Source organism: Chrysochloris asiatica, unplaced genomic scaffold, assembly GCF_000296735.1.
Source record: "Chrysochloris asiatica unplaced genomic scaffold, ChrAsi1.0 scaffold00388, whole genome shotgun sequence".
Lineage (NCBI taxonomy): Eukaryota > Metazoa > Chordata > Mammalia > Afrosoricida > Chrysochloridae > Chrysochloris > Chrysochloris asiatica.
This window is the reverse complement of record NW_006408906.1, coordinates 867080-877256: the sequence shown is the minus strand read 5'-3', so window position 1 is coordinate 877256 and position 10177 is coordinate 867080. Positions and strand designations below refer to the sequence as shown.

The 10177-nt window shown below is 36.4% G+C and overlaps 1 pseudogene; it reads left to right on the top strand.

The window, feature by feature from the left end:
- The window catches only part of LOC102832100, a 78212-nt pseudogene that overhangs the window by 2333 nt on the left and 65702 nt on the right, over positions 1-10177 (top strand).

Genomic DNA, 10177 nt, shown 5'->3' with positions numbered 1-10177 from the left:
TACGCTACCAGAGCTCCTTATATCATCAGTAGGTTACAGAATTAAAAGACAAACAGTACCAGACTATTGCAGAGCCTCCAGCTAGAAAGGCACTGTCTATATCAATGAAGGGGAAATGTCACTGTGTCTAGTAACCCAGCGGCCATTTGAATCACCTCTATTCTGAACACTGACAAAATTATCACTACCACAGGAAGAAAATCATTCTATATCCTGAGAGCTTGGTGCTAAAAAAAAACTTCATTGATACCAAGTTAAAAATATTTCCTGAAACTTTTGTTTTCCCTTGAAAACATCCTCAACATCGGAGTATTCTTTACACTCCCATTTCACACAATAAGTTTCAGTGCCTCATAATCATTGCATAGTTCCACAACCTAGAAGACCTCTTAGAATTTCTTTACACATGTGTTGCTTTGATTCTATACCAGTCTATGATTCCCCGAGGTAACCTGTTGCTACAAATCACATGTGGTTTGCTAATCAGAGCCACTGTTTCTTATGCTTTATCTTGAGATTACAAATTTACCACTTCTTTGATTCCCATCAGAAAAAAAACCAACAACAACAAATTTGCACTGAGTTATGGTTCAAAAAGAAATTTTGAACCCAATATGACACACGGGATTTTGTGCTTTGAAAATAAAACTTTTCAGTATTCTATTTTTATGCAAGAAATTAGCCAAAGTGAAAGAATGGAACTGCTCAAAACTCAGCAATTGGTAACATAGATTCCCAGACTTGGTTCTCCTATTGAATCCTAAGTGACTTAAAGGATTTAATCTATATGTGGTTCAAACCTACTAGTCACTCCTTGGAAACTCTATACAGGGTTGCTATGAGGTGGAACCGACTGGACAGCACTTCACAACAACAACATGTGTATGCATACATATGTGATGTGTAGTTATGGTGTGGCACTCTCGGATAAAGCACTGGACTGCAGGGATGTTTGAACCACAAGGTTGGCAGTTCAAACTCACCCTGGAAACCCTATACAGGGTCACTATGAGTCAGAACTGACTCAGTGGCACTTAACAACAACAAACAACCTTGTGGTTACACATCCAGTGCCAAACTTTCAGCACCATGCCAACATTCTTCAGTTTCATCATTATTGATTTTATTATTTGGTGTGTAAATTTGGATAAAAGTGGTATTAACTTGTCTTCCTTATAGGCATTTGGATATTATCCTCTCACAAACAGAACTATACATCAAGATAAATCTTGAAATGCTCTTTTTTGCAATCAATGCGATGCCATTCCTTTTCAGTTTGTCTAATTCAAATGGCTAATACCAGTCCATTTCAGTTCAGTGATGCCAAAGATATTTCATATTATATGCTCCATTTCATTCTTGATGACTTCCAATTTTCCTAGACTCATACTTCATAATTCCATGTTTCAATTATCAATGTGTGTTTACAACTGTTTCTCTTCATTTTCAGTTTAGCCCAATCAGCAAATAAAGGTTCTTAAAGCTTTGTTCCATCCATGCCATTAAGGTCAACTCTACTTTGAGGAAGCAGGTCTTCTCCAGTCAAATTTTGAGTTCCTTCCAATATGAGGGGCTCATTTCCTGACACTATATCAGACAATGTTCTGCTGCTGTTCATATGAGGCTTCCGGTGGCCAACCATTCAGTAATAGTCTGCCTCAATTTTTCCTCATCTTAGTCTGGAAGCACCACTGAAATCTGTTAAGTATGGGTGATCCTGCTGGTATTTAAATACCAGTGACAAAACTTAGAACTTCAATACACAGGCCACCACAGCACAACATACCAAGAAAGGAGTGGTGGATATGCATATATTGTTGTTGCTGTTGTTAGGTGCTGTTGAGTTGAGTCTGACTCATAGCAACCCTATGCACAACAGAAAGAAACACTGTCCAGACCTGTACCATCCTTACAATTATGTTTCAGCCCACTGCTGCCTCCCTATACTAATCCAACTCATTGGGGGTCTTCCTCTTTTTCACCGATCCACTACTTGACCAAGTATATGCATATATGTATATATGGAGTCCTGGTGTGGCTCTGTGGGCTAATGCATCAGCCTGCAAAGTCATTTGAACTGCAAGGTCGGTGGTTCAATCTCACCAGCTGTTCCTTGGAAAGCCTATACAGGGTTGCTATGGATTGGAATTGACTTGACGGCACTTAACAACAACAACGTATGTATGTATATACTGTTTTTGTTAAGTGCTTTGGAGCTGATTCCAAGTCATAGCTGTATAGAGTTTACAAGGAATAACTGGTGGGTATGAAGAGCCAATCTTATGGATCAAAGTCCAGTGTTGATCCTACAATGCCATATCAGAATTTCATATGTAAACACTACCGTGTGTGTGAGAGAGAGCAGGGCTCCAAAAATTTGTAGAAAGTGTAATTTAAAGATAATGGAATTTTTCAATCCACTTTCTGAAGTTGTTTTACGTGAATTTGTGTGTATGCTTGCATAGAGAGAAGGGACAGCAACTGCCTCTGTAACAGGTTCCATAGGGGCATATTTAATTGCTCTGTAATTTTTATTCTTCACAAATTTGTCCATAATTTATCATGATTCACACAGTCAAGTCTTTTCATAGTCTATAAAACACAAGTAAACACACTGTGGTATTCTCTACTTTCAGCCAAGATAATATGATATCAGCAATTATATTCCATGGTTTACATCCTTTTCTGAGTCTGGCTTGAATTAATTGCAGTTAATTAACACAAAAGTTAACATTTTTACTGCTGCAAATTTTTTTTTAATTATCTCCAGCAAAATTTTAGTTGTATGTGATATAAATGATGTTTTTATTGACAATTTCTACATTCTGTTGGATCCTCTTTCTTTGAATGAGTATATATTTAGTGTATAATTTTCCAGCCAGTTGGCAAGGTAGCTGTCTTCTAAATTTCTTGACATAGACTAACAAGCACTTCCAGCATTGCATCCATTTGCTGAAATGCCTCAGTTGCCATTCTGTCAATTTCTGGAACCTTGTTTTTCACCAATACCGTCAGGGTAGCTTGGACTCTTTTATTCAGTAGCATTGGTTGAACTTTGACAAATTATTTTCTGTATAAGGACTGTGTATTCCTTCCATCTTCTTTTGACACTGTCCAAATCATTCAATGTTTTGCCTATTGAGTCTTTCAGTATTATAGTTGAAAGCTTGTATTTTTTCCTCAGTCCTTCAATTTGAGAAATGCCAAGTATATTCTTCCCTGTTGGTTTCAAACTTCTAGAGTATTTGCACATTTCATTCCACATTTCATTCTAATACTTTACATAGTCTTCTTGTTCCACCTTTGAAATATTTTGTTCAACTCTTTCACTTCATCATTTCTTCCAGATTTTTTTCTCAAAACCATTTTAATCTTTTCCTTTTTTTAAAAAAAGATCTATTGTTTTCTCTTTGTATGATATCCTTGATGTCACATCACAGCCCATCTGGCCTCCGTCATTAGTGTTCAATGTATCAAACCAACTCTTGAGATGGTTTCTAAATTCAGGTGAGATATACTTATTATCATACTATGGCTCCTGTGCATGTGTATGAATGTTATTAATCTTCAACTTGAACTTACAAAGGAACAATTGATGTCTGTTCCATAGATGGCCTTGAAACTTGTTCTATTTCATATCTTTCCACAGATGTAATTGATTTAATTCCTGTGTGTTCCATCTGGCGAAGCCCACATTTATAGATGTTCAAAAAGGAAACTTGCAATGAATAAATTGTTTGCCTTGCAAAATTCTATCATTAGATCACCAGTGTCATTTCTATCACCAAGGTCATATTTTCTAACTGGGACCCTTCTTCATTTCCAACATCTGCATTCCAATTACTGGTAATTATCATACATCTAGATTGCATGTTAAATCAATTTCAGACTATATAAATAGGTAAAAATTGTCAGTTTCATGATCTTTGGCATTAGTGGTAGAAGCATAAATTTGAATAATAGTCATATTAACTGTTCTATCTTGTAGGTTTATGGCTGTTATCCGACGACTGATAGTATTGTACGTTAGGACAGATCTTGAAACATTCTTTTTATTGATGAATACGACACCAATCACCTTCAATTTGTCATTTCTGGTGTAGTAAGCCAGATAATTATACAGTACAAAATTGCCAATACCAGTCCATTTTAACCACTAAGGCCTATGATCTAGAGTCCTGATGTAGTGCAGTAGGAAAAGCACTGGATTGGTAACTGCAAGGTCTGCAGTTCAAACCCACAAGCCTCTCCTTGGAAACTCTATACAGGGTCTCTATGAGTTGGAACTGATTCAACGGTACTTTACAACAAGCCTGGGATTATCAATCTTTGTTTATTCCATTATATTTCAACAACTTCCAATTTGCTTAGAGGATGCTTTGTACATTCCACATTCTGACTATTAATAGATGTCTCCTCTCATTTTGGGCCTGCCACATTAGAAAACTTAGGTCTTGAAAACTTTGCTCTCCCCTTGTTATTAAGGCCTTCTCTACTATAAGTAAACAATACTTCCTCAGCCATATTTTGAGTGTCTCCCAACCAGAGGGACTCATTTTCTGGCAATAAATCAAACAATATCCCACTGCTATTTGTTACGTTTTCACTGGTCAATTTATTTTACAACTAAATCACCAGGCCCTTTTTACCAGTTTCTCTTAGTCTGGAAGCTCATTCAAAATGTGTCTACCATGGGTGACTATTTCAGTATATGAAATACCAAAAGAGCCTTCTAGAATAACAGAAACACACAAGCCACCATAGTCTGACCAACTAATAGAGGAGTAGTGGATCATAAGACTAATTTTTGTATATTATAGCTCAAAATGAAATCTCAGTCCCTTCAGCTTATGTATTTAAGTTATTAAGTCACTTATAAATTAAATTTTTCCTTGGGGTGGGGAGGAGGTGAAGAAGAAGCTATAGTTCATGAAGTTCTTCAAGATCTCAGAAAAACAGAAACATCATCATCTTCTGGAATATGGTCACCCAACGGGGATTTGAAGGAAAGAAAAATAAGGATATCACATGAGAGTACTTCATGGGCCAGGTTAAAAGTGTCACTTGAGACACTTGGGTAGAAGGAGACAGAAGCCATCCACACTGTGGTCATCTCTGTCACAGTCTACTGTTCAAATAGATACGTTCATCTCTATTAATGCTTGTTTTTATGTGTTGTCGCATTTATTCCAACTCATTATGACCCAACAGGACAGAGTACAACCACCGCATAGGGTTCCCTATGCTATAATCTTTACAGGAACAGGTCACTAGATATCTAAATAATAAAATTAGTACAATAAATTATTTGATAATAAATAAATGCCTTGGCAAAATATGTATGTGAAATAGTTGAAGATAAAAGGATAATCAAAGGAAACAATGATTAAAATATGTAAGCATTTTTTGGAGCACAGGCAACAGAGGACCAATATATTATAGTTATATATAAAAAGTAGAAATACCATTGGAGCAAAAATATTGAAAAAGAGAATCTCAAAGAGTGTTTCTATAGTTTCACAATAAAAGATAAAAATCTTCCTCAGACTGACATACAGGCTTTTTTATAGCCTGTCCTTCTCTATCCTTCTCCTTTACTTCTCTGCATACATAGATTTTATGTCTTAGCCATGTCCACAGTGATTCTTACTTTGGGGCCTCTTACATTTCCTGTGTCTGGAGGCACTGATCATTAGGTTGCTTACCAACTGAAACGTCATCCTCTCAACGAAGACTACTCCTATATGCCAAATCCTCTGTGAAGACATTTGTTGACACATAAGCTGAAAGAATGTTCTTCCCCCTAAAAATTTCTTTTTATTTACATTCTACTGCTATATTTCATTGTTTATTTTTATGTTGTTACAAAATAAATCTGGAGTTCCTGGCAAAAGGTTAAGTGCTCAGCTGCCAAAGGTTGGCAGTTTGAATTCATTGAGAGGTATTGCAGAAAATAGGTCTGGTGATCTATTTCTGAAAAAATAACCATTGGATACTCTATGGAGCACAGGTCTACTCTGACACACATGGGGAAAAAAATTTTTTTAGTTTTTCTTGTGAGTCAAGAGAAAGTTTACAAGACAGATCATTAGTTTTACATCCAACAAATCATATACCTTGTTTCATTGCAATGATTATAATCACCTCTAGTACCATCAGTTAACAATATTTCTCTCTATTCACTTTAGCTCTTTTCTTTCTTTCTTTCTTTTTTGAACACTCAAACATACATAATAATTTACACCAACAAATGGCACATTCTGCAAGCCTGACTCGTGGCTGCCAGCTCAGTTCCTCACTTTCCATGAATCTAGAGTCTTCATCTGCTCCCTCTCTCCATGCCCCCATCCCTGCCTCCATCTCTGGTTTTGCTGTTTCTCTGGATAATGTCTCACATTTCGTTTGTGCTCTTCTTTCTTGATGGTCCTAGGACTGTAAGATCAACTGCTCCCCCATTTTTGTTACAAAACTTCTACCTTTACAAATAGTGACAGTCATGATAACAACTATTCACTATTGAATCATAAGAATCTTATCCCCATCTCTTTTTACCAGATCCATCTAGACAAGAGGAAAACTATTCAATGGGGACTCTCTTCCTTCACACACTCTTAAACTAAACTCCCTCTTGAAACCTTGTAAGCCAGTCACTTTGTGTCTTTATAACCCCCTCATTTTAGATAGCCAATGTCTAAGTTGCCTGTCCCTGTCTCCCCTGTGCACAGAGAAAACAGCATTGATACTTGATGTGAAGACTCCCTCCATCTCTATTGGTATTTAGAGTGACTACTTCCCTGAGTATAGGTCAAGTTCAACAAATTGTAGCAATTTACCCTCATTTCCTTTATTTAAAAAAAAATGTATTAATTTATTTATTTATTTGTGATCTTCCTCTAGTTGAGTCTGATTATCAACCCATCGAGGCTAGGTTAAATGGGTATTTTCTGCAAGTTTGGGTGTTCTTGTACATCTCCTCTCACTTCATATCAGATGGATGCTTTACTCTCAGCTCAGCCTTCTGTGGCTATGTCCTTGTCCATAGACTCAGGTGTCCCCAAGTCTCACCATACTTTGGACCAACCAGCCCTTCCTCTTCCCTCTTTCATCTTCAGGTCAACAGGAAGAGTCTATAGAACATGGTTGAACTCCACCACACACATGGGATCTTAATGAATTGGATCAGCTCAACAGCAAATGGTTTTCTCTGGTTATACAACAAATCTTTTTTTTTTTTTTTCTGTTTTTACTCTTCACTCTATCAAAGCTTTTTGAATATAGTAAGAGATTAAAATGTTTGCTGAGTGACTTATTTTAAAAAGCAAACTTATTTACAAACTCAATATGTGGCTTTTAAACACGTTGCCTACCAGAATTACTTGGGGATTATAGGTTCTAATTTGGCATATTGAGGCATTCTGTCTTTATTTTTAATGTTCTTATTTGATTTGATATCACTAGACTTGGGAAAAATAGATAATCTATCCTGCTGAATATGAAGTAAATTATTTAATCATAAAAACATAATGAAGTCAGTGGTTTTATTCATCCAAACATAAACAAGTAGGCATATGACAGCACTGGAATGTTTAAAGAGGAGATATCTATTTCCTGAACAAGTATTTAAAACTCTTCTGTAAGGGAGCATCTAGTCCATTATGTGTGCTCTACATAGCAAATTATGCATTTGAGTTATGGTGTTGGAGGAGAATATTGAAAGTATCATGTACTGCCAAAAGAACCAACAGGTCTATGTTGGATGAAGTACAGCCAGAGTAGTCCTTAGAAGCCAGAATGGCCAGACTTTGTCTCTCATACTTCGTATATATTGTCAGAAGGGACCAGTCACTGGAGAAGGATATCATGTTTGGTAAGGTAGAGGGTCAGGGAAAAAGAAGAAGACCCCCAGTGATATGGATTGGCCAAGTGGCAGCATCAATGGGCTCAAGTGTGGTAACAGTTGTGAGTTACCCCAGAACTGGACAGCAGTGTTTTGTTACATTGTGATAAGGTTGATATGAGTTAGTACTGACTAGATGGAACCTAAGAACAACATAGGAAATTATAAGAGAGTTAACTGTATGATAGCCAAAAAATAATAACTATCACAATAGGAATAACTTTACTATCTTTCTGAGAACATAAGAAATAGTTAAATATTAGATTTAAAAAATCCATTATTGCTGTTATGTGCCATTGAGTCAATACACATTCATATCTACCCTATGCACAACAGAACAAAACACTGCCTGGTCCTGCACCAACCTTACAATCATTGCTACATTTGAGCCCATCGCTGTACCCATTGTACCAATCTATCTAGTTGGAGATCTTTTACTTCTCTGACCCTCCACGTTACCAAACATGATGTCCATATGCAGGTACTGTTTTTTTCTGATCATATGTCGAAAGTATGAGAGACACAGTCTGGCCAACCTGGGTTCTAAGGAACATTCTGACTTTGGGAAGCAATATGTGTGTATTTTAGTTAGGAACTTGCTTTAAATTAAAATAGACAGAACCAATAACTCGTAAGAATACTGGAACTTGTTTACAAAAATCCTTTACTATAAGCCCAGGGGAAATGCCTTTTGGGGATCAAAACTATCATCATGGTTAATAAAAGGAACAAAAACATTTCTATAAAGAAAAACCATATGGGAACCTTTGTTAAAAGTTCAACCTGGTTTATCACTTTTAAGATAACACAGCTTTGAAGTTGTGTTCTTTCAAGTAGCTTCTTGCGCAAGTGATAAATATCACCAACCAAATGCCATAAACTGTCACTTGTTAAAAATTACTTTACAGAACATGCAGGGAAACTATCATCGTAGACTTCAGATCAAGCATTTTCTGGGAATCATGCTTCTTCCAAAGGTGACTCTCATGGTTGCCTTTCAAGCAATGTCAAAGCAAATAAACACACACATCCCATATATTTTTCCAGTGTATAAAGGAAAGAAGTCATATATAAAGACTAGTGAAGTCCATGATAATGGCTGAGCAAAAAGAGCAGTTAGATTCTTACAAGCAATATAATAATTAACCAACACGTTGCTATGTTTAAAAGGTAGGATTTTTAGGGGACATCACTTTTCAGCATGTTTCCTGAAGTGGTAAGCATACAAAATTTAAAAAATATATTAAAAAATCATCATAAAAAATAGCATTTTAAAGGATTCATTATATTCAGACCACATGTGATCTGCTTCTATAAAGATTTGTCTGCTAAGAAACCTTCTGGAAGGAATTTCAATTGGGATGCAACAAAGTATATAACTTGTTGAATATACAATCGATGGCTTATTTGGTAAACCTTCACTCAATTCACAATAAATAACGGTATGTTTTTTTGTTTTTTGTTTTTTAAAGGATTGACTAAAACATACCTGAAATCCTCTGGGGCAAGATACTCTATATGTTGTTGTCAAGTGTCTAGTGACCCTGTATAGGGTTTGACCTGCCAACCTCATGGTTACTGGTCCAGAGTCAATTCCAACTCATAGCAACACTTTATATGGTTTCAGAGACATTAAATCTTTATGTGAGCAGACAGCCTCATCTTTCTCTCTCAGGGCAGCTGGTGGGCTTGAACTGCTAATTTGTGATTAATAGCCCAGTGCCTAACCACAACACAATAAGGGAACTTATTAGACATCATGGTGTTGGTGGTTGTGTTTGACTCACAGTGACCCTGTATAGGGTTTTGGAGGTTGTAAAGCTTTATTGGAGGAGAAAACCACATCTTTCTCCTGCAGACTGTTAGATTTGAACTACTGACCTTGCAGTTAGCAGCTCAGTTTGTAATCCACTATGCTACCAGGTTTACTTTTTCAGAGTTATAGCAGTATAAATTCCTCAAATATATACACACCAATCATTAAAGCCAGTGAGGTTGAACTAGAAGAATTCTAAAAATTTCTTAAATCTGAAATTGATCAAACATACAATCAAGATGTATTGATCATTGCTGGTGATGGGAATGCAAAGGTTGACAGCAAAGAGGAAGGATCAGCAGTTGGAAAATATGGCCTTGGTGATAGATATAATGCTGGAGATCACATGATAGACTTCTGCAAAATCAATGATTTGTTCATTTCAAATACTTTCTTTAGACAGCACAAGAGACGACTATACACATGGACCTCACCAGATGGAATACATAGAAATAAAATTTACT